The sequence below is a fragment of the Dipodomys ordii genome, unplaced genomic scaffold (genome assembly GCF_000151885.1).
Source record: "Dipodomys ordii isolate 6190 unplaced genomic scaffold, Dord_2.0 Scaffold31, whole genome shotgun sequence".
Taxonomy (NCBI): Eukaryota; Metazoa; Chordata; class Mammalia; order Rodentia; family Heteromyidae; genus Dipodomys; species Dipodomys ordii.
In genome coordinates, this window is record NW_012267247.1 from 6617208 (window position 1) to 6639596 (window position 22389).

A 22389-nucleotide genomic window follows, 5' to 3' on the forward strand; every position below is an offset into this window, starting at 1 on the left:
CCACTAATGAGCGCGAGGGTGGAAGACGATGCGGTCCTCAGAGCCACATCCCTCTGTAATTGGGCCTGCACGCCCGGGCTGCCTGCCCTCATTATCCCAGGGCCATGGTGGGAAGAGAGAGGGGCTGGATGGTTAATTAAAGAGGCCTGGCGCGCCTAATTGCTCAGAATCTGAGTCAGGCAAGCTTTAGACTAATTGAGAGTCCAGCTTACCAGCCATAAGACGGCCAGGCTGGGCTGTGGACCTGTCTGAGCCTAGGATAGCATTGTTACCATTCCAAAAAAGTGGTTGGATCTTTTCCTGGTCTCTGCCAAATGCACCCCATACTGTTGGATCAGGGAAGCTGTCATGAGAAGTTTGCTGGGTTTTGTGTGCTGATGCCTGATAGAGAATGGATATGATCAGCCCAGCCTACATTTACTTCAAAGCCCCTAGGACAAATCAAATCCATGAGGTAGCATAGCCTCAGACCATCATGGAGAAAAGCTACAAGGAAGGGACTGGAGCAGACCTGTTCCCTCTTGTACTGGCTTAGGGCCACTTTGTTCTAAGAAGGTGTCCTGCTGAGGGTCAGCCCAGAACCCTTGCAGGAAGCTGGCAGTACCCTAGGCTGGGCAGAATCTGCATTCCCCTCCCCCCCAATCATAGCCTTCCCCTAAAGCCCAGCTTGCCTCATGATTCAGAGTTGGGGATTTGTGTCTGCTAAGCCAAGGGAGGAGCTGACGGAATTTCAGTCACCCCTCTGTCTGCCATTGGAGAGGACAATGGAAGAAGGCTGAGCCCCTGCCCTGTCCAGGATAGTTTCATTTCTAGTGCTCAACCCTCCACCCTTAGGTGGTGCTTCTAGCCCTGCTGCACAGTGTTCTTCTCTGTAGGTCCTCACCCCTTAGGACTCTACATGTGTCCTTGGGGTTTGGGACACACCTTGAGAGGACCTCCTGGATGGGAAGGCATGAACAGTTGAGAGAATTCAGGTGCTGATGAGGTCCTCACTTGGAATGGGTCAAGGACCAGCAGGATGGACATCCCCAAAAAGCTCGTTGTAAATGTCTTCAAAGCTTATGCATATTGAAGCATGTATCAGGGTGTGTGTGTGTGTGTGTAACTCAGGGTCTGGGTGCTGTCTCTAAGCTTTTTCCACTCAAGGCTAGTGCTGTACCATTTGAGCTGCAGCTCCATTTTCAGCTTTTTCAGTGGTGAATTGGAGATAAGAATCATAAGGACTTTCCTGTGTGGGCTGGCTTTGAACTTTGGTCCTCAGATCTCAGCCTCCTGAGTAACTAGGGTTACAGGTATGAGCCTATTAAAGGACTGACATTTTAAAGGTGACTGACTCATGCATTCATCAGGGTTGGACACCTAGATGGCTCCCAGATTTCAGCTATTGTGAATAATGAAGCTGTATATAATAAGGTGTACAAGTCTCTCTGAGACCCACTTTTTGTCCTTCAGAGTGTTTATACCTGGCAGTGAAATAACTGGATAATTTGGTAAGCCTTTGGGTAATTTTTTTTTGAGGAGTAACCATACTGTTTTCCATAGTGGCTGCACCCTTCCCACCACTAGTTCTCAGGGCTACAAAGTATCTGTGGTTTTCAGCCTCACTCTCCAAATTAGGATGTGCTCAAAGTAACTAGTGGCTTTCATTTCCCCATGCCCTTTCCAAACCTTTAGTTGCCACCTGTGTGTGTGTTGGGTGTCAAGGGAGGTAGGGGTGAGAAGGCATGGAAGCATTTACAGTTACCTTGAGCAAATAGCCATGTCATCTGAGTTGCTTTCAAATTGGCCTCACAGTGTTCTTTCTCCTCCTTGGCCAGATTCAATGTAGAAGACGTGTGTTTGTGCCTCATTGTAGAGATGGATTTTTTTCATTCTGCTACTGATGGTTCCTAAATTCTCAGAAAAAAAGTCACTTAATTCACCTGCCCTGAGGGGCCTGCTCTGGCTGCTTGCCCATCACCAAGTCTGTTTGGCAGGAATTGAGTTGGCTTCTGTTGCTGGGATGGCAAGATTGGACCAGACACCCGTGCAGCTTCTTGGAGCGTACACCTTGCTCAGGGTGCTCAGCGGAACATCTCCATTAAGGCACACTTTTTTTTTCTTTTTCCTATTTGGGGCCTGCAGAGTGGCTCTTAGTCCTCCAAAGAAAGGAGGAAATAACTGCCACTTAGTGCTATTCAGAGCCCATTCTCTTCTCCCCGGGGTGGAGACCTATGTGTTGTTCATCCGGACAAAAGGTGGGCTGGGGACCAATCTGCCCCCTGGTGGCAAAGCCTAGAGCTTGCTGGACTGACATTAGCTTTCTGTATTGAGTCAGTTCCAGAGCTCTCTGGACACTATAGCTCCCAGGGTGAGGAGGTAAAGGTGCCAGGCCTTCCCTCAGGAGCTCATAGCTGTTGCTGAAAGATGCAGTGTACTATGAGGTAGGGCTATACAAGTGGAAGCCGGGAGTGATGTGGGAGCAGGTCCTGGAGAGAAGAGGGGTGGCCCCCACCCCAGGGTGGAGCAAATGTTAGAGCTAGCCCAGCCTGGGAGGAGGGGATGACCAGCCAGGGCAGGGATGGAGCAGTTGAAGCTCCATAGACAAAGTGCAGCACTTGTCATTTGGGCAAATGGGGGAGCCAGCTAGGGAGAGAGCAAGAAAGGCAGTGTAAGAGAAAGAGAAAGCAGCAGGGGGAGAGCAGAAGGTGGCCATGAAGGGCCAAACATAGACCGAGAGGGAAAGAATGTCCAGGGTATCAGGAAAAGCCCCATGCGATGTCTGGCCTTTCTCCTATGGGCAGCAGAGCCCTCCAAGGGTGCCAAGGAGGGTGATGACAGGTACAGGAATCTTGGTTCAGGGACAAAGTCCATGGGAAGGCTTGGCAGCAGGACTGTGGTGAGCTAGAGAGAGCATACTGATACTGAATTCCCTAATTAGCAGGAACCAAGGCCAGGATCAGAGGTGGGAATGTCTGGCTATGAACTCACTAAGAACATGATGGAACAGATATGTGTGCTTCTCTTTCCTGCCTGTGAGGCAGGCAATGCTGGAGGAGTCATCTCTTCAGCATATCAGGGGGAAATGTGTGACCCCAGTCCTAGTCCATCAGCCCATTCTGGACACCTGCCATCACACAAAAAGGAGAAGGAGGGCTGGGGATGTAGCAGGTAGTAGAGCACTTGCTTAGCAAGCATGAGGCTCTGGGTTCCAGGCCCAGCAAAGCGAAAAACAGAAGTGAGAAGGGACAAGACTTCCTTTCCATCTGGGTTATATATTATTGGTGTACACCAGGCAAAGGGGGCCAACTTTGGTGGTTTGGGGGCTCTGATAGGTTAAAGAATTGAATGAGAAAGAGTCCCTTTATCTTCATACAAATTCTTCCTGTATTTTATTTTTAATATTGAGGATTGAACCCAGGGCTCAAGCATTTGAGATAAGCACTCTACCATTGAGCTACACCTTCAGCCCCTCTTTTCCTAAAGTTTAAAAAAAGTAACAAGCATCCAGGTGCTATGGCTCACATCTGTAACCCTAGTTAATTGGAGGGTAGAGACTGGGAAGATCATAGTTCAAGGTCAGCCTAGGCAAAAAGTTTATGAGAGTCCCATCTTAACAAATAGTCTAGGTATGGTGGTATCTGCCTGTAATCCCAGCTGTGTGGGTGCCTTAGCTAGGAGGATCTCAGTCTGAGATCAGCACAGTCAAAAATTTGAGATCCTATCTTTTTAAAAAATAACCTAGCTGGGCACTGTTTGCTCATGCCTATAATCCTAGCTACTCAGGAGGCTGAGATCTGAGGACTGTGGTTCAAAGCCAGCCTGGGCAGGAAAGTCTGTGAGACTCTTATCTGCAATAACCCATCACACAACTAGAAGTGGCACTGTGGCTCAAGTGGTAGAGCACTTGCCTTGAGCTGAAGAGCTCAAGGTCAGAGCCCAGGCCCAGAGTTCAACCCCTATGACCAAAATAATAAAATAATAATAATAATAACCTAAAGCAAAATGGGTTTGGCATGGCTCAGGTGGTAGAGCACCTGAATATCAAATACAGTCTTGAGTTCAAATCCTAGTATAGTAACAAAAAAGTGATACTATTGCATAGAGATTTAATCATCTGTATTCTGCCTGCGCCTCTCTTTGCCTTGGTTTCCTTACCTAGAAAAGAGAATAATCAAAGCGCTTTGTCTCAGAGGGTGAATGTGAAGACTGAAATGAGGGAAGTTTATGCTAAGTTCATAGGAACAGTTCCTGTTGCTAGTAACTTCTCAAAAATTATACATAGCCAGCAGTACATATGAAAGTAAAATATTCCCTCCACTCCTGACCTTAGCAGCCAGTATTTTCCCCTTCTGCCCCACTTGTCTCCACTTTCAAATGTACACAAGCATTTTAAGCATATTAAGCATTTATAAGGGGACTGTAATATACTCCTTATTCTGTGATTGTCTTTTTTCATTGCTTTTTTTTTTACTTGCTAACACATAGCCCCGCCCCTCCCATATATATATATATATATATATTATATATATATATATATATATATATCCCATTTTTAGAGTTATAAGGGAGTTTTTCCCCAACACAACCTCTTGGGGAGGCAGTTCTGGGGTAGTAGAAGTAGAAGTGGAGAGGACTGGGCCCACACCCTCCCATCTTGTTTCCAGCTAAGTCTAGCCTTTTCCTTTTGTCTGAATCTTTCCCAGGGCCTTGGTCCCCTGTTGCCCTCTGATCACACTTCTCCCTGCCCAACATACACAGATACTCTTCCCACCATGTCCAAAATCCAGTGGGCATGGTTCAGGTTGATTTCCCAGAAGCCTTCTTGGTCCTTGTGTAAATCAGAGGACAGACATAGTAAAGTGGAAAAGGGTGGAGCATGCTGCCTAAGTCCATAGGTAAAACACACCCAAGACCAAGCCTAGTCATGGCTAGTTACGTGGTCTCCCCATGTGACAACCTTGGATGAAAATTCCATCTGCCTTCTGGATCTTCCTAGAAGAGGAAATGGTTGGCTAAATGACTCTCCCAGGCCTTTCCAGCAGTTTCCTCCTGGGAAACTCAGGTGCAGTCCAGCCCCAGCAGCAGTGACATCTTCCAATCAAGGAGTACCTCTGGAACTCAGCCCTCTCTGCAGGTTCTGAGAAAGCAGGCTGGATTTTCTGGGCAACTCACATGTCCTTGAGCAGGAGGAGGAAGCTATGTGGGGTTGGCATGTGCTCTGAGAGCCTCCTCTGCCTCTGATAACCAAAGTCTGTGTCCCTGGACACAGGCAGGCAAGAAGCAGTGTGTATGTCGTTTTCCAGATGGGGAAACTGAGACTGAGAGAGGCTCACTCATCCTGGCACTGCAAAGACTTTACATTTCAGAGCTGGGAGAAACTGGCAGTAGGAAACATTGTTGGCAAATCTGCTTAAGGCTCTTGCTGGGAACGATAATTCTGTTCAGCCTCTTGTCCTCAGTTGTGGTAAATAGCAGATAATGATATTTCCAGTCCTCCGTGTGGCTGCAGGCCACACCTCACTGGCTGCCCTGCTAGCTGCTACACTTCCAAAGACCTGTGATTTTTTTTCCCTCCCTCGTTTCCTCTTTGTTTCCACCTGGGATGTTTCCCTACAGCTGTTTGCTATTCACCCTGAAGGACTTCAGCTTACCTGTTGATGGACTCCCAGGGAAGTAGGGGCCAGGTGCTCTCCCCTCAAGGCTCCCTGCAGATCAGACCATAAAACCAACAAGCAAGCTGGGTGCTGGTGGCTCACACCTGTAATCCTAGCTACTCAGCAGGCTGAAATATGAGGATCGCAGTTCAAAGCCAGCCTGGTCAGGAAAGTCTGTGAGACTCTTACCTCCAATAAACCTCCAGAAAACCAGAAGTAGCGCTGTGGCTCAAATGGTAGAACACTAGCCTTGAGCTGAAGAGCTGAGGGACAATGCCCAGGTCCAGAGTTCAAGTCCCATAATGGACAAAAACAAAAATCAAGCGAGGGCTGGGGGTATGGCTTAGCATAGAGCGCCTGCCTAGCATGTGCAAGACCCTGGGTTTCATCCCAATACCACAAACAAAACCAAGAATCAGGTTAGTACCTTCCAAATTCTTTCCTTGCCCTCATCATCCAGAGAGATGATTCTCCCAGGGTTACAGATGGAAAAACTGAGGCTGGCAGGGGTGATGATCTGCCAGAGATATTTCTACCCAGAACCACACATTCAAGCACAGACAGTTTGGCCCTCCAGGGAGGGAGGAAGAGCTCCCGGGTCTGCCAGTCCTGCCACTATAGGGCCCCCTGCCAGGCTCCTAACTGCTGCCAGAGGCCTATTTCCTTTCCAGCTTATTCTCTGCTCCTCTGCTTGTTCATTTAGTTCAAGTGCAGCTCTCTCTGATCACATCATCCCTCCCCCTTCCCTGAAATCTGAAGACTTCAGTGGCTCCCTACTGCTTGCAGGATAAAGTCTAAAATGCCTCCACATGGTATCCAGGGTCCTCAGTCTACTCTCTGGCTGGGTGTGCTAATTCCACACGGCCCTGATCTACCCAGGTTCTCCTTGGAGCTCTGGGCCAGCACATCACCGGGCTCCCTAATTAATCATTAGTGAGTGCTGTTGCTTCTGGAATGTTAGATGCTCTGGGGGTGTTCATCTTGTCAGCTGTATTCTTTTTCAAATAAAAACAAAATGATTCCTACAGGTGTTTGCTGGCTGGGAGGATTCACGACACTGGAGAGAACATGGAGAAGGGGGAGGTTGGTTGCACGGAGGCTGACCTAGTGACAGTCACAGTAACTCCAGGAAGTCAGAGACCAGTGGTGCATCCCTCAGACAAGTGGGGCTACCAAGAGGGGGTGCACATGCCTCTGGCCACATTGGCAGAAGTAGAGCTGGAGGATGTGGGCTGACTTTGGCCAGGGAGTCTGTGCTGACTGGGATTCTGGGAGCCCAGGACTCACTATTTTATCCTGCAGTCACCCAGGACTCCCCACTCTTCATCTGCTCTTGATGGCCCAGCAGTTTGAGTTGGGCAGTGGATGACCATCTGGTACTCAGTTTTGGGTCCCTCCTGCCTCCCCCTGGATCCTGGCCCCAGAAGTGATCCTTCCTCTTCTACATTCCCATCCCACCAGCCCAAGAACCCCCTCCCTCAGGCCCATGTTCTGCTCCTCTCGCTACTCCCTTCTCACTGGACTTCTAGAAGCAGGGCTGAGCTGTACCTCCTCATCCAACTGCCACCCAGCTCTGCTCCCCAGGTCTGCACCTCTTAGAGGTTTCTTCACTTAAACATTTGTTGAGCACCTAATTGTTCTGGGACACAAGCCAGGCCTTAGAGCTACCTCAAAGAACAGGACAAATGAGTCTGGGACCTCCTGATGCGTCTATTCCTGGAAGCACAGTGATACCAAAGTCCTCCCTCATCACTTGAGTTCCAGTGCTCAGTAACACCATGTGCCATGCTGCCTTGCTCCCAGGCTCTGGCCCTGTGTATCAACCGCAGCTGGACCCTTCCAAGAGAGTCCAGAAAAAGCATAAAAACCATTGACGCCCTGGTCCTGTTGTCCCATACTCCTCCATGTTGTGGTCAGGCCTTGGAAGGACTCAGGACCTGCCTTCCAAAACCCATAAGGACCTAGGGATTCCATTGGTGCTTAGGAATATTCTAGAAAAGAGCCTCTGCTAAGAATATGGAAGGAAGGTAAGATTGACTGGGAGAGTAATAGGGTCCATGTTCTGAGCAAAGGCCCTTTTCCTGAATCCTAGGTCTGAGCATGCCTCTTTCTCTCTTTACATACCATCACAAGCCTCCCTGCCTCAGAAATTCCAAGTCCTATACCACCTTATACTTGTCCCTCAGCCCTTCCTCCCTTCTAGCCAGCCATGTGCAGGACACCTGCAGCATTAAATATGAAAAATGTTGTGACTGGGAGGTGTAGCTCAGAAGTAGAGCTCTTGCCTAGCATGTGCAAGGCCCTGGCTTTGATCCCTAAGCTTCAAAAACAAAACAAAACAAAAACAGCATGGCCTCAGAGGGGTAGTCACAGAGATATACAATCCTACTCTAGGGATGTCACACTGTGGGATATAAAGGGTGACTCACTGGTGCTTTCTGGGAAAACTCAAGGAAGAGCGCGAAGATGTTCAAGTTTGTCTTGAGTATATATAGAAGTTTACCAGGCATGAGATACAGCGTAGGCCAAACAGGAAAGCAAAATAAGTTTTGGATGCTGGGTATGGGTGGCTTGTATCTATAATCCCAGCTACTCAAGAGGCTGAGATCTGAGGATCATGGTTCAAAGCCAGCCCAAGCTGAAAGTCTTATCTCCAATTAAACACCAAAAAAAAGAGGCAGAAGTGGAGATGTGGCTCAAGTGGTAGAATGCTAGCTTTCAGCAAACCGACAGAGGTATGGCTCAGATGGTAGAGCATTAGCCTTGAGCAAAAAGGCCCAGCACCCAGGCTCTGAGTTCAAGCCCAGGAGTAGGGCATGTGCATACACGTGCACGCAAGCGCATGCACACGTGCTCACACACACACACACATACACACACACACTAAAAGCCTTTGGGAACAGACAGTAAAATATGTATGATTCTGGCATGAAGTACTTGGTGATGAAGGTAGATGAGGCTGTAGAGTTACATGAGAACCAAGCAAGGAGATTCTCAAGTGTGTGTATGTGTGTGCATTGCACGCGCGAACATGCACGCATCTGTTTGTCCATCTCTCTGTGCATCAGTGTTTGTATCATCCCTGGCAGCCTGTAAGCCTCACCAGGTCTTCTAGCCAATTTAGGGCCTGGTTGTAGCAGTTTTAGGAAGTGGTGACTGAGTGTCATTGACATCATTGGCTCTGACTTTGGCTAAGGTTGCTGTTCAGACTCCAGGGATGGGATGGTAGAGGTTAACCAGAGGCCCCTGCCTTGCCCTCCCATGGAGAGAGTAAGTCTTCCAAACCAGGGCTCTGTCTTTAGGGAATGTGGGGTTAGGCCCTAAAAAATATAGGAAAAGTTAATCAAAGGGCTTTCTTCTACTGGTACATTGTCACTCAAGGAAGTCATACTGTGACCTGGGATTACCCAAGGCTGTCAGACTCCAGTACCAAGCAGCTCACCAGCAAATCTCAGCTGACTCATTTTCCATCCTGACCCACAGGGTTGGGCTCAGCCCTGCAAGATTACATCCCACTTCACATGCTGGTCTCAAGCCCAGGCTTCCAGAATTGCTAATCAATTGTCCAGAAATCAAAGACCCCCAAAGCCCTGTTCTGAGATTCCATTAATTCACTTGTATAGCTCACACAAACTCAGGAAACTCTTAAGTTTTCAGGCTTATTATAAAGGATTTAACAAAGCATCCAGATGACAAGGTGGATAGGCTGAGATACAGAGGAAGGGACATGGGTCTCCTGGAGCCCACAGTCCTGTGGGAACCTCCCTGAACCCCACCAACCAGAAGCCCCCACACCCTGCCCTTTGTTTTTATAGAGGCCTCATTATATCAGCAGGGTTGTTTACTCAAACACTGACAATCAACTAAACCTTGGGGGAAAGGGCACTCTCTTCCCTCCCTCTCCTAAGTTTGGGGGTGGGGGTATGAGTCCAAACTTCCCATCATGCCTTGGTCTTTCCGGTGACTAGCTATTGTAGGGGTCACCATCTCATGAGCATAATGTTTACGCCAGCATTGGAGCTTGAACTTACGGCTTCACACTTTCTCTCAGCTTGTTCCCTGACAGCTGGTACTCCACCACTTCAGCCACACCCCTACTTCTGGCTTTTTGCTGGTTAATTGGAGGTAAGAGTCTCTTGGTTTTGTCTGCCTGGGTTGGCTTCCAATTGTGATTCTCAAGTCTCAGCCTCCTGAGCCGCTGGCATTAAAGGTGTGAACCACCAGCCATGGCCAAAACAACAAAAAGGTAGTTTTATCACTGGAGATTACTGGGACATTATGAGCTATGTGTCAGGAAACAAGATGATGACTAAATACATATTCATAATATCATAGGTCCTCAGAGAGGCTCCAGGCCCGATGTGTAGAGACCATACAATTTTCGAATCAAGGTCTGCCTGACCAGCCAGAGCTCCTTGAATGGCCGAGGTTGACTACAGCCCCTCCATGATGAGGCTTCTTGATCCTCATGGAGGGGGGCTCACTTGCTGTTATGAGCTCAGGGGCTTCTGTGAGGGGCAGGATATTTTCAATGTGCAGAATGTAAGAATGGAAATCTTCAACAGTGTCTCTGAGAATGGGACTCCTTTAACAGAGCCTGAGCCAGATGACTTCCAGGCAGCAGGTGCCTCTTGATGAGAAATGTCTGTGGGAGGCCTTGGGAAAGCACAAGTTGGTTATGCAACCAGGGCCTGGCTGGAGGAGGTAGAGCTGGCTTTGTCTGGGGTTTTCAATTCCCTGCATTCATGTTCCTAGTGTGACCAGCGTCTGTCTAGGCAGTGGCTGCTGTTTCTCTTCAGGGGACAGCTGTGACCACCTGCTTTCTCCCTAGCAACCTCAGAACCAGGGGCATCCATTTTCTGCACTTATAAGCATCCTTTTCAATAAATGTGAGGGTCCTGGATACAGAAGAGGCAGGATGGGGAGTGAGGCCCTCCCTCCTCTTCCTAACTTTCAAGACCCCTGACCAATGCCCTAAGCCACCTATGCACCATGCCATTCTTGCTAAAAGCTAAAAACACACTGTAAATGCTGAATATTCACTGGACCTAACACAAAGTATGCTTTACATAAGCTTTTTTTTTTCATCTTAGATCCTCTTCCCCTGGGCTAGGGAAGTAACCCAGGACCTCACATATCCTAGGCAAGTGCTCTACCAATGAACCACTTCTCCTAGCCCAAGCTCTTGCTTCTATATTATGGACTAGGATGCCCATTCTGGCTCTGTCATGTCCTCTTGCATGTGAACTTGGCCAAGCACCTCAGCATGGCTGAACCTTCAATTCCTCATGCATGACATTCAGATCATCAAGCCTCCCTCACAGGGCTGATGTGAAAGTCGGCGAGACTAAATGTGATAATGATTATGTGTGCTGAGCGCTGAGTGTGGTGCCAAGCATGGAAAAAGTGCTCAATAAATGGTGGCTATTATTGTTATTAGGAGTTGTAATTCTAAGTAACCATGAGGCAGGGAACAAGATTTATGTGAGCCAATTTCCTCCATCACTTGGGCCTTCTCCTGACCTGACTGCCTCCCCGCCTGAAGGCAGCTTGATTCCAAAGGCAAGGGAGATGAATTAGAGAGTGGCCCGCTGCTGTGGGATGGAGGTGGAGTTTACCTATTGTCAGTCCCCCAGTGATTCAGATGGAGCCACAGGACTGCAGTCTGGATGCAGGCCAGGCTCAGGCCCTGTCAGTTCCACAAGCCCAGGCTGAGAGGTGGGGTACAGAACAAGGGACAGCTTCTTTTAGGGCTGGAAGGAGCTGAGGAGGATTTCAGGATGCAGATTGGCAAGTTGGCTCAGGAACAGGGCCAGGCCTTGCACTTCACACCAGGTCTGGGAGGCATTAGAGTCGTGTTAAGGATCCAGGATAGAGCTGACCCCAGGAGCTGTGAGTGTGGATTTACATATTGATTTACCATTATCACTCACCCCCCCCCACACAGAAAATGTGTTATAACTTGGTACCATACAAGTTCTCCTGAAACACAAGCTCTTTGACTTAAAAAAAAAATAGTCTTGAGATTTGACCTCAGAGCCTTAAGCTTGGTAGGTGGCAGGCCCGCTACCACTTGAGTCACAACCCAGCCCAGGTTTGCTGTTTTAAACCCACAACCTGGAAGTGGAGCTGTGGCTCAAAGCTGTTTGCTCATAGCCTTGAGCAAAACAACTCAGGGACAGCACCCAGGCCCTGAGTGCAAGCTCCACAAAGACCAAAAAGTAAAAAAATTGATTAAAAAAAAAAAAAAGAAACCCGCAACTTCTAATGGAATGACCCCTAACCTCTTTGATTGATATACTAATTGATCAATAGATTTTGGCTTTTCCAGATAAAGCCTCACTATGTAGCCTGAGCTGGCTTTGAAGCCCCCATCCTCCTGCCTCAGACCCCTGAGTGCTGGGATTAGATGTGCCACCACACCTGATTCAAGTGTGTTGGTTTTTTTTTTTAACTTATTGCTTCCTATAGTGTTCTTGGCCCACCCAGCACACCCCTTGGCTTTGTTGAAACAGCTTATATGCCTTCTTTTCCCTGGATTTCTGGAAAATACACCGAAAACCCCAGCCCAGTCTCCCACAGGTTCACCAGGGCTAGGAAGAGTTAATGAGGTGAGGCACTGTCCCCTCACCTACCCTGCCCACAGTAACCAGCCAGCTGGGGACTCATCTTGTTCTCTGTATCCTGATTTCCTCTATCAGACACGCACACAGAGAGACACAGGCCCAGAAATGATCCACGGCTACATCTAGTCATGATTTCTTATTATGTGCTCTGTGAATGTTAATAATCACGAGCTGATGCTGTTGCCTTTTTTAACCCTCCCCTCCACTCGGGACGCTGTGGTGACTGGCTGTGAGTGGCAGGTGGAGGGAGGCGTGTGTTGGAAGCTAGTCCTGCAATCAGCAGGAAATGATGGGACTTTCTTTCAACTGGAAAGGCAGCTGAGGGCTTACATGGGTCTGGGGCTTGCAGGTGGTCCTCACAGTACTCAGTAGCTCCTCTGAGGAAGGGGAAGGACCTGCTCAGTATGGCAGGCAGCACAGCCTTTGGTAACCCAGGATGAGGAGAGGAGGCCCTGGCCCACCTGCCTGGTTCTCCTGACTACTGGCAAGGAACAGGGAGAGGGCCAGAGGCTCCTAGGCAGGGCATTCTTAAGGTTGCGCCTTTTGAGGCTGTGTTTGTGACATCATTTACAGTCCTCTGGAGATGGGACCCTTGAGGCCTTCAACAGGCCAGACCCTGCATGCTTTCAGCCTTGCTGGCTGCTCAGGCCATGTCCCAGTGAATGGTAAGAGGGGCCAGGCTGTACCCTCTCCCACTCAAGGCTTATGGAGAGAACGGTGGGGTAATAGGAGCCAAGCCTGTCTTAACTTGGTATACAGAGGGTGAAGTGGGGTCCAGGTAGGAAGAGGAAGCAGCCAGACCTTGCTTATACTTAAGGTTCAGACAAATCTAGGTTCACACCCCAAACTGGCCATGGTCAGGTTACTTATTTATAAGCATCTTATCCCTCAATTTTAAAACAGATCATCATGAAAATTGAAAGAGATTCTACATGAAACATCCACATTGGTGCCAAGCATAGTGAATAGATCTTTCTAATGTGTATATGATACTGAGTGCATGTCTGCCTCCAACCCTCTTCTCTGTAGGACTGGTAGCACAGCTGCAGACTATGTCTCACAGTTGAGTAGGGCTGAGTTGAGAGGACTCAGTGACCCTGTCCTGGGAGGGATGGGAGTGCACAGGCCTGACTATCTTCATTTGAGCTGCAAGTCATCTGATAAGTCCTGTCTCTTGTTTGTCTGGGCATAGGCTGTCAGTTTCTTAAGTCCATCTTTCAAAAGTCCAGATCTGGTAGGAAAAAATGAACTTGGGGTAAATAATTGCCCAAAGCATTTAGCATAATAATAATAATAATCCTTCATATTGATTTATTTATTTTGTCAGTGTGGAGTTTGAACTCAGGGCCTTGTCCCTAAGCTTTTTTGCTCAAGGCTAGTGCTCTACCACTTTGAGCCACAGTGCCATTTCTGAGTTTCTGGTGGTTAATTGGAAATAAGAGTCTCATAGACTTTTCTGCCTGGGCTGGCATCAAACCACAATTCTAAGATCTTAGCCTCCTGAACAGCTAGGATTACAGGCATGAGCCACCAGCGCAGGGCTTTCCTTCCTTTTTTTTTTTTTTTTTAAATTCAATTCTGGATATTGAACCCAAGACCTCATACTAGTGTTCTACCACTTGAGTCATGTCCCTAGCTAGCCCTTTGTTTTATTTTTGGTGGGGGGGGGGGAATCCAGTCATGGGGCCTGAACTCTGGGCCTGGGCGCTGTCCCTCAGCTCTTCAGCTCAAGGCCAGCGCTCTACCACTTGAGCCACAGCACCACTTCCGGCTTTTTTCTTTTTTGCTTATGTGGTGCTGAGGAATTGAACCCAGGGCCTCATGCATTCAAGGCAAGCGCTCTACCACTGAGCTATCTTCCCAGCCCCTTAGCTAGCCCTTTTGTTTCTCTTTTGTTTCTGCAAGAGGGTCTCACTAATTTTCTCAGGTTAGCCCCAAACTCTAGAACCTCCCACCTCTGACTCTCCAGTAGCTGAGATTACAGGTGTGTACCACTAGGCCCAGCCTCAAATGGATTTTGATTTGTCATTATTTGATTAGTATGTTGGCCTATCTCCTCCCAGATAGTTTTGTGTCTAAAGACTTACAAATCCATTCAGCATGTATACATTTGTATGTGGCCAAGCATCATACTATAGCAAGCTTCTTTTTTGCTTAACTGATCATGTATATCATTCTATTTCATTGCATATTCAGCTTTGCCAATATTTTGGCCTCTTTTTCTATATATATCATCATCTTTATTGTTGGTATAGCTTTCACCTAAACATAATAAGATTGTTTTCCTTTTGTAGATTTGATTTCTAGTATCAAAAGCACAGTACAGGGCATGAAGCACATACCTGAGTATGAATGTGCTGGGTCCATTTATAGGCAGCTGTTTCTTTTCCCTACGTTATTAGCATATTTGAATTATCTTCTGTCAACATTTCTTGGGTGGGGGGCCCAGTACTGGAGCTTGAACTCAGAGCTTGGGCACTATCCCTTAGCTTCTTTGCTCAAGGCTGGCACTCTACTACTTGAGCGACAGCTCCACTTCTGACATCTTAGTGGTTAATTGGAAGTTAGAAAATCATGGACTTTCCTCCCTGAGCTGGCTTCAAATCTCAATCCTTAGATCTCAGCCTCCTGAGTAGTTGGGATTACAGGCCTTAGCCACCAGTGACTGGCTGTCTGTCAACATTTGCAGTATTGTTCGTTCCTAGAGAGCAGCCATCTCATCTACCAACTTTAATTTATTGAATGTTTGGGGAAGTTATTTTTCAGCTAAGTGATGGTTGTCTGAGCCAGGGTTTTACTATGTTGTCTAGGCCCATCTTGAGCACACAAAAATATAATCCTCTTGCCTTAGCCTTCCTAGTATTGTAATTACAGGCATGTGCTAAAATGCTGGGTGGTTTTGCTCATTTATAAACTTTTCCACTCAGAAGGGTACTCACTGAGGACAAAAGAATTATATCTTATTCATCCTCAAAATTCCTGAACTGTCAGGCACGGTAACAAATATCTGTAAGCCCCAGCAATTGGAGTGGAGGCAGGAGGAACTTGAGTTCATGGCCAGCATGATCTACCATATTTTTTTAAATCCAAAACTAAAACAAAAGCATCCTAAAACAGTGCCTTACATACAGTATTGAATAAGCATTTGTTGAATTGAAACCTCAAATATTTTAAAATTATTCATCTTAAGCAGGACACAGTGGCATGCCCGTAGTTACAGCTACTTTGGAAGCTGAGGTGGGAGTATCTCTTGAGGAGTTTGAGACCAGCCTGAGCAACATAGCAAGACTCCATTCTAAAAATATAAATAAACAACCCCTCTCCTTTGTCCCTTATGTTCACTCCCTCATTCTGCAAGCAGTCATGGTCCAGGCCATAGAACAGGAAGATGAACAGAAATAGACATGGCCTCTGCCCTGTGTGACAGCCCAGTGGAGGGAGTGACAGTTGTCCCAGCACATACAGCTTGAGGGCAAAACTACAACCTTGACAATGGAAAAGAAGAGGCAGCAACCCATAATGGAAGTTATGACTGGGTAAGAAGGCAGGAAAGGCTGCCTTAGGGAAGGGGTATTTTTTAAACTGAAGTCTATAGGATGCTTCAGTCAACGAGGAGACAGTGTGGTCAGGTTCATCCCAAACAGAGATTGTGGTATGTATGAAAGTTCTGTGGCAGAGGCAGAACAAGAATCAGGGACTGAAGAAGACTAGTTATGCTGGAGCAGAGAGTGGAAGGCAAGACGGTATAACAGGAATTAGGTATCAGCAGAAGCCAGTGAGGAGATAGGGTTCAGTCTGAATAGATATATCATGCATATGCAAAAGGGGGTGGTCTCCATGAAAAGCAATGGGCAGGCTGAAGGATTTTCAGCTGGTAGGGATGGGAGAAATGACATTCAATCCTGTCTTTGTGTCTTGGAAAGATCAATCAGGCTGCTTATCTGAAATCAATTGGAGGCCAGCCAGTGTGGGTGTGGGGACACCTGCTTAGGGTCCCATGGTGCACAGGCAGTGGCAATGTGGATTAGGGAGAGGTGGAGAGGGGGAAATGACAGGTTCAGAGGGTATTCGGATGGTTTGGGTACCCAAAGAGTGAAGAGCAGGGACCATAGCTGGGAGGGGGCTCTTCAGCTGGCATCTTTCACTGAACAGGCTTTTCTGGCACTGAACAGGATATTCTGTCAAAGGACCTCACCATGCATTGTGCTCAGCACTCTGTGAATCATCTCCCCGATCTCCCAACTGTGGCAAAGGTTCCCTGTCACCATTAATGAACAGATGAGGAAAAAAGACCCAGAGAAGGTGCCATGTTCAAGATTCATCCTGCCCTAAGCATGTGGGAGCTCCTCCCTGTGATCTTGAGGCTGGGGCATACATTTGCAAAAGGATGAATGGAGAGATTGAGACATGAGTGAGGAGGGGATGTTTGGTCTGAAGGCCTAGTTGGCACTTGTGCTCTGAGTCCATCCTAGAAGCAGAGTGTGGTTTATCACTCAAATATAGTTCCTGACTGCCAATGTGCTGTTGCCCAAAGCACTTCTACTCAAGGAAAGCCCATCCAGCAGGAAGTAGATGGCTTCTCTGGGCCTGGGCCCTTCTTGACAGTCAGAGGCTCCATTGTGAGTTGGAAAGCTGGCTCACACTCTTTCACAAAAGTTTTGTTGTTGTTGTTGGGGGGTGGATCTGGTCGTGGGGCCTGAACTCTGGGCGTGGGTGCTTTCCCTCAGCTCTTCAGCTCAAGGCTAGTGCTCTACCACTAATGCGCCACTTCCAGCTTTTTTTTTTTTTTTTGCTTTTTGCTTATGTGGTGCTGGGGAATCGAACCCAGGGCCTCATGCATGCAAGGCAAGCGCTCTACCACTGAGCCACCTTCCCAGCCCGTTGTTGTTGTTTTTTGTTTGTTTGTTTGGTTGTTGTTGTTGTTGTCAGTCATGGGGCCTGAACTCTGGGCCTGGGTGCTGTCCCTCACCTCTTCAGCTCAAGGCTAGCACTCTGCCACTTGAGCCACAGTGCCACTTCCAGCTTATTCTGCTTATGTGGTGCTGAGGAATCGAACCCAGGACCTCATGCATGCAAGGCAAGCGCTCTACGCACTGAGCCACCTTCTCAGCCCTTTTATTTTGTTTTTTTAGGGAAAAAAATACACCAGCTTCTTAATTTTCAGTGTTGGAACTTAGAAATAAAAACCAAGCCCTAAAGGGAAAAGGTTTGTTATTCTCTTATTAATCTGAGATTTAATAGAGAAGCAATTGTGTATTATTTGAACTAGAGCATGACATCATTTTGTGGGCCTAGCCTGTTAGGAGCCCCCAAGTCCTCCCTGCCAGCCGAAGATGCTACAGTAAGTGAAGATAACTGTGAGGTAGCAGGGCCTGATTCTGCCTTTGGCCAGTGATATAAATGTAGCCTGATAAACTTGTGCACACACAGGGTGGTTGTGCCCCTGGGCTGCCTTCTTGACTTTGTTAGTACCTTGAAAAATAAGAAGTGGAGGGGACATTGGAAAAAAAAAAAGCCCTGATTGCTACACTTCCTGCCCAAGGTGCAACAGGAGTAACTTTTTCTCTACCCATCTTTCATTAGCTCCTGGGGACCCAGCAGCACCGGGCCCTCTTGCCAGGAAGGTAGGGGTTCCCTACTGGAGCTGATTTACAGCCTTTGACCTTACCTGTGAAGGGAGACTGGTTCATACTGCTCCTGTCTCCAGCCTGGTGGCTGTATATCCCTGAGTCTGTGGGCAAAGAATAGGACATTTTTTTCTCCTCTTCTTAGGGATTAAACTCAAGGCCTTATAGATGCTGAGCAACCTCCACCTCTAATGCTACATCTCCAGCCTGGTTGGTTGGTCAATTGTTTTGTTTTTTCTTTTTCTGAGTCAGGGTCTTAATGCATTTGCCTAGGCTGGCCTTAAATTTAGCAATCCTCCTGCCTCTGCGATTGTATAGGCATATATCATCTTGCTACTCTTTTGTGAATTCTCTCTTTTTTATTGTTATTATAAAGGTCATGTACAGAGGGGTGATAGTTATGTAAGTCACGTAATAAGTATACCTCTTGTAGAACAATGTTACCCCTTCCTTTGCTCTCTCTGTTTTTTCTTCCTGTCCCCACCTACAAGTTGTATAGTTCATTTTCAACACAGTGTCTAGGAGTACCACTGGTGATTTCAATCTTTGCGTTGTTTTCTGCCCCTAACAGTGGAGATGTTCAATCAGTCAGATGGAATTAGCCAAGGGTGTGCGTGTTCATTCTTCAAAGCCCTGCTGAACTGTCCCTCCTGGGATGCAGCTGAGCAGCCCTCACCCTTGGCAGGGCAGCCTCTGAGTGAGCTGTAGCTATTGATCAGACGCAGTGAGGCCTGGCTCTGCCCTGTTCATCTCTGTCTTCCAGCCCAGGGCTGTGCTCTGCATGGCCTCCTGCAGGCAATGCTCACCTGGGTGAGCAAGTGGGAAGGTTGGTGTGAGCCAGCAGGGGCAAGTGGAGATGGGGATAGAGAGATGCAGGATGCCTGGGAGCATCTTAGGATTAGAGCATCTTAGGGAGTCTCAGGAGTAGGCTATTGAGGCAGATTGTGAGCCCTGCATGGAGGCTGGGCACTGGGTTCTGCAGTCCAGTGTTGGCCAGCAGAATGTGATAAGATGTCTTGGCTCTTATTGTCGTAGCGTAGCTACCAGCCCTGTGTGGCAGCCTTGTGAGTACTTGAAATGAGCTCAGTGTTTTTCATTGAATTGTCATCATCATCATCATTTTGAGATGGGAGAGATGAAACCCAGGGCTTTTGAGCATGCTAAACAACTATATTCCAAACCCGATTTCACTTTAAATAGCCGCCTTTGCTGGTGGCTATTTAATAATACTAATAACTTTGGCATTTATTATGTGTTTATTATGTAGCTTTGCATGTACATCTCAATCCTCAAAGCACCCCTTGAGGACAAATATCTCATTTTACAGATGGGAACAGTTGAGGCTTAGAGGGGCTGCAGGCAGATTTCCCAGGCCTATGTCTCCCTCGCATAAAGCCTCTGCCCCTGTGCCAGGCCACATTGCCTATGCAGGAGCCCTCAGCAGGACTTAGGAACATGAAGGTAGTGATGGGGCATTGGGTAGCAGGAGCTGGAGTGTTCAGGAGGTGGAGTAGAAAGAAAGATGACATAGATATAATTCCATTTCTAGGGCCCTCAACCTGTAAAGAAGAGCCCAGTCCTGAAGAGGACTGTGCTAGATGGAATGTATGTCCCTGAAATCCATATGGTGAGCCCTCACCTCCGAGGGATGATGCTTGGAGGTGAGCCCTTTGGGACTTGTTTTGGGTTAAACAGCTCATGAGGGTGCCCTCCCTCCACCCTGGGGTGGAGGGGAGGGAGGATGATGTCTTTATAGGAAGAGCCCAGAGTGTGTCTCTCTATCATGACAGTACACAGCAAGGTGGCTCTCCACAAACCAGGACCAACCATGCCAGCACCACACCCTGATTAGGGGCTCAGACATCCAGAAATGAGAAAAAAAAGTTCTGTTCTTCCCACCTCTCAATCTAGGGTACTTTTTTTTCTTTTTTCTTTCCTATATACTAGTCCTAGAACTTGACTCAGGGCCTGGGTACTATCCCTAAGCTTTTGTGTTCAAGGCTAGCACTCTACCACTTGAGCCACAGCACCACTTTCAGCTTTTTGGTGGTTAATTGGAGACATTTGTCTCACAGACTGTCCTGCCTGAGCTGGCTTTGAACCACGATCTTCAGATCTCAGTTTCCCTAGTAGCTGGGATTTCAGGCATGAGCCACCAGCACCCAGCTTGAATCTAGGATACTTACGTTATGGCAGCTGATACAGACAGGGGCCCAGGCTGCACCATCCCCTCCCCTTGTCCTTGAATGTAGAGGAGAGTGGCCACCAGGCTGTGGGGAAGCCTGCAGGTGTCATGAAGGCTGCTGAATTTGGGCTTTCAGTCTACAGCTAGAAAGATTTCTTCCTTCCTGAGAGAGCTCAGGACAGACCAGACTGACTGTGAGCCAGCATCAGGAGGCCTGTGAATGTATTCTGGCTGCACCTGAATCCAGCAAACTCTTGTCTTGTATCATCCTCTGTGTGGCCTTCTCTTTGCTGTTATTTGAAAGACTTCAGCCATACCCAGGGACCTGCCTGTACAGAACCAGATATCAGGCTGGGAGTGAGCCTGAGGAACCAGTAATCCAAACTTCTGTACACGAAGCCTCTTTTCGCTTCCACCATTCACCCTCTTCCTTCTCCTCTAGATCAGGAGCAACCATCCCTAAGTCAGCAGGGGGGAAGGGGGGGCGCTCAGAACAGCATGGGTCTCCTTCCCAGAAAAAAATAGAAGGAGGGAAGTATGTGATCACTCTCCTGAACTTCACAAGAGCCCACTTTGTTTCTATCTAGCTGTGTGGCTCTAGCAGCCTATAACACCAGAGCCTCCATTATTGGGGGGATCCCAACACTCCTTCCTTTATAATTAGTGGCTCAGTAAATAACAGCTATTGGTGTTTCATTCCTACCTGATTTTCAAGACTACAGTCTCATTCCATGGCTTTGGGAAGGGCAGAGTACTCTGTGTTTTAGGTTACACTGCCATTGAACACCATACATATATAAACAGTATAATACAAAGCCAGGTGTGGTAGTACACGCTTGTAATCCCAGCTATGTGAGTTACATGAGCAAAAAAAGTATGAGACCTTATCTGAAAACTAACTAAAATGAAAAAAGGATTAGGGCAATGGCTCAAGTGGTAGAGTGCCTGCCTAGCAAGTACAAGGCCCTGAGCTCAAACCCCAGTACCACCAAACAAGAAAGAATATAGCAGGGAAATCTGGCCTCTCTGAGGCCACACCACCTTCACACATACCACTATGCATCTAGAGGAAAGACCAAGTAAGTTGGCTTCAGTGCCTCTTTCTCCTTTCCCCAGGGAGGAGAGACCTTGTGAGTGGTGGTTGGTCTTGCCCTAGAAATGAGGATAAGGGCGAGAGGTGAGGAGAAGAGATGCAGCCCTAGGAAAAGGGCAGGTTAGTAGCTTATAGTCTAGGGATGCAGTTGATTGGTCCCTGAGAGGGTTCACCCCTCCGCCTGGCAAAGATCCCAAAGCAAACACTAACACTGAGGTGGGTCCCTTGCCTTTTAGTTGACCATGAGAGCCAAAAGGACCAGCAGATAGCAGTGGGCTGTGCCCCACATAGACTCTCCAGTGGGATGGCCTCAGGATGATGGGCTCTGAGAGTAACTTCCCTGCCAGCCCAGAGGACCAGGGCTTGGAACAGATCCTATTTTACTTGGAGAAATAGAGAAGTGACATTTTTTGCACCTGATCCTGGGATGGCAGCCAATTGTGCCCCCACGGATGTGTCATAGCTTCCCTTCCATGGGTACTGGCTGCCTTCTCTCCTGCAGAGCCCGGCTCAGCCTCCCAATCAGGATGGTGACACATGCTTTGGGAAGCCAAGTCGGTGACATTTCCCTCTCCTCGGAGAGGTGTGCGCCTTGCTCAGTTGGCAGCCTGCAGAAAAGGCCAAGTAACAGATTCCCACCGTCCCTCAGCAGGGGACAGGAGAGAGTCCTCACCCCTGCAGGGAGCCAAGGCACAGAGTCCCATCTCCCTCCCCTTTAGGAGGAGGTGCCATCATTGAATCACACTTCCCCTGGTGGGCCCAGAGCCAGGCTGAGCCCCAACAAGTCCACCTCTGCCTCCCAGTGTGTTTACCCTGGCCTTCTTCACCAAGGCTGTTGCTGTGCCTCTAGGGAAAGCAAAATATGTGTTTAGAAGTCAGGAGCTTAAACAACTCTGCAGATGGAAAAACATAGAATCTACATTCTGACTGTGTATGCAGAGGAAATGATAGAATGTTCCAGAGTCAGCCCTGAACCCCATCTTCACTTGCTCCTGGTCTTGGGCAAATTCTCAAAGTCCTCCATACCCTGAGTTCCTCCTGAACACTGAACCCCATCCTCAAGATCACCCCAGGAATCCTGGGAACTCTTTCAGTGAAGGGACCTGGCATAAAGTGCAAGCTCAAAATATCACTGGTATTTTTCCTGAGCTGTTGGGCACACTCTGTGTGTGTGTATGTGTGTGTGTGTGTGTGTGTGTGTGTGTGTGTTGCATGATTGTAT

At 48.0% G+C, this 22389-nt stretch overlaps 1 protein-coding gene across 1 annotated transcript in view; it reads left to right on the plus strand.

Moving 5' to 3' along the window:
- The window catches only part of Rph3al (rabphilin 3A-like (without C2 domains)), a 104503-nt gene that overhangs the window by 30947 nt on the left and 51167 nt on the right, over positions 1-22389 (plus strand). The gene's annotated exons all lie outside the window — the stretch shown is intronic.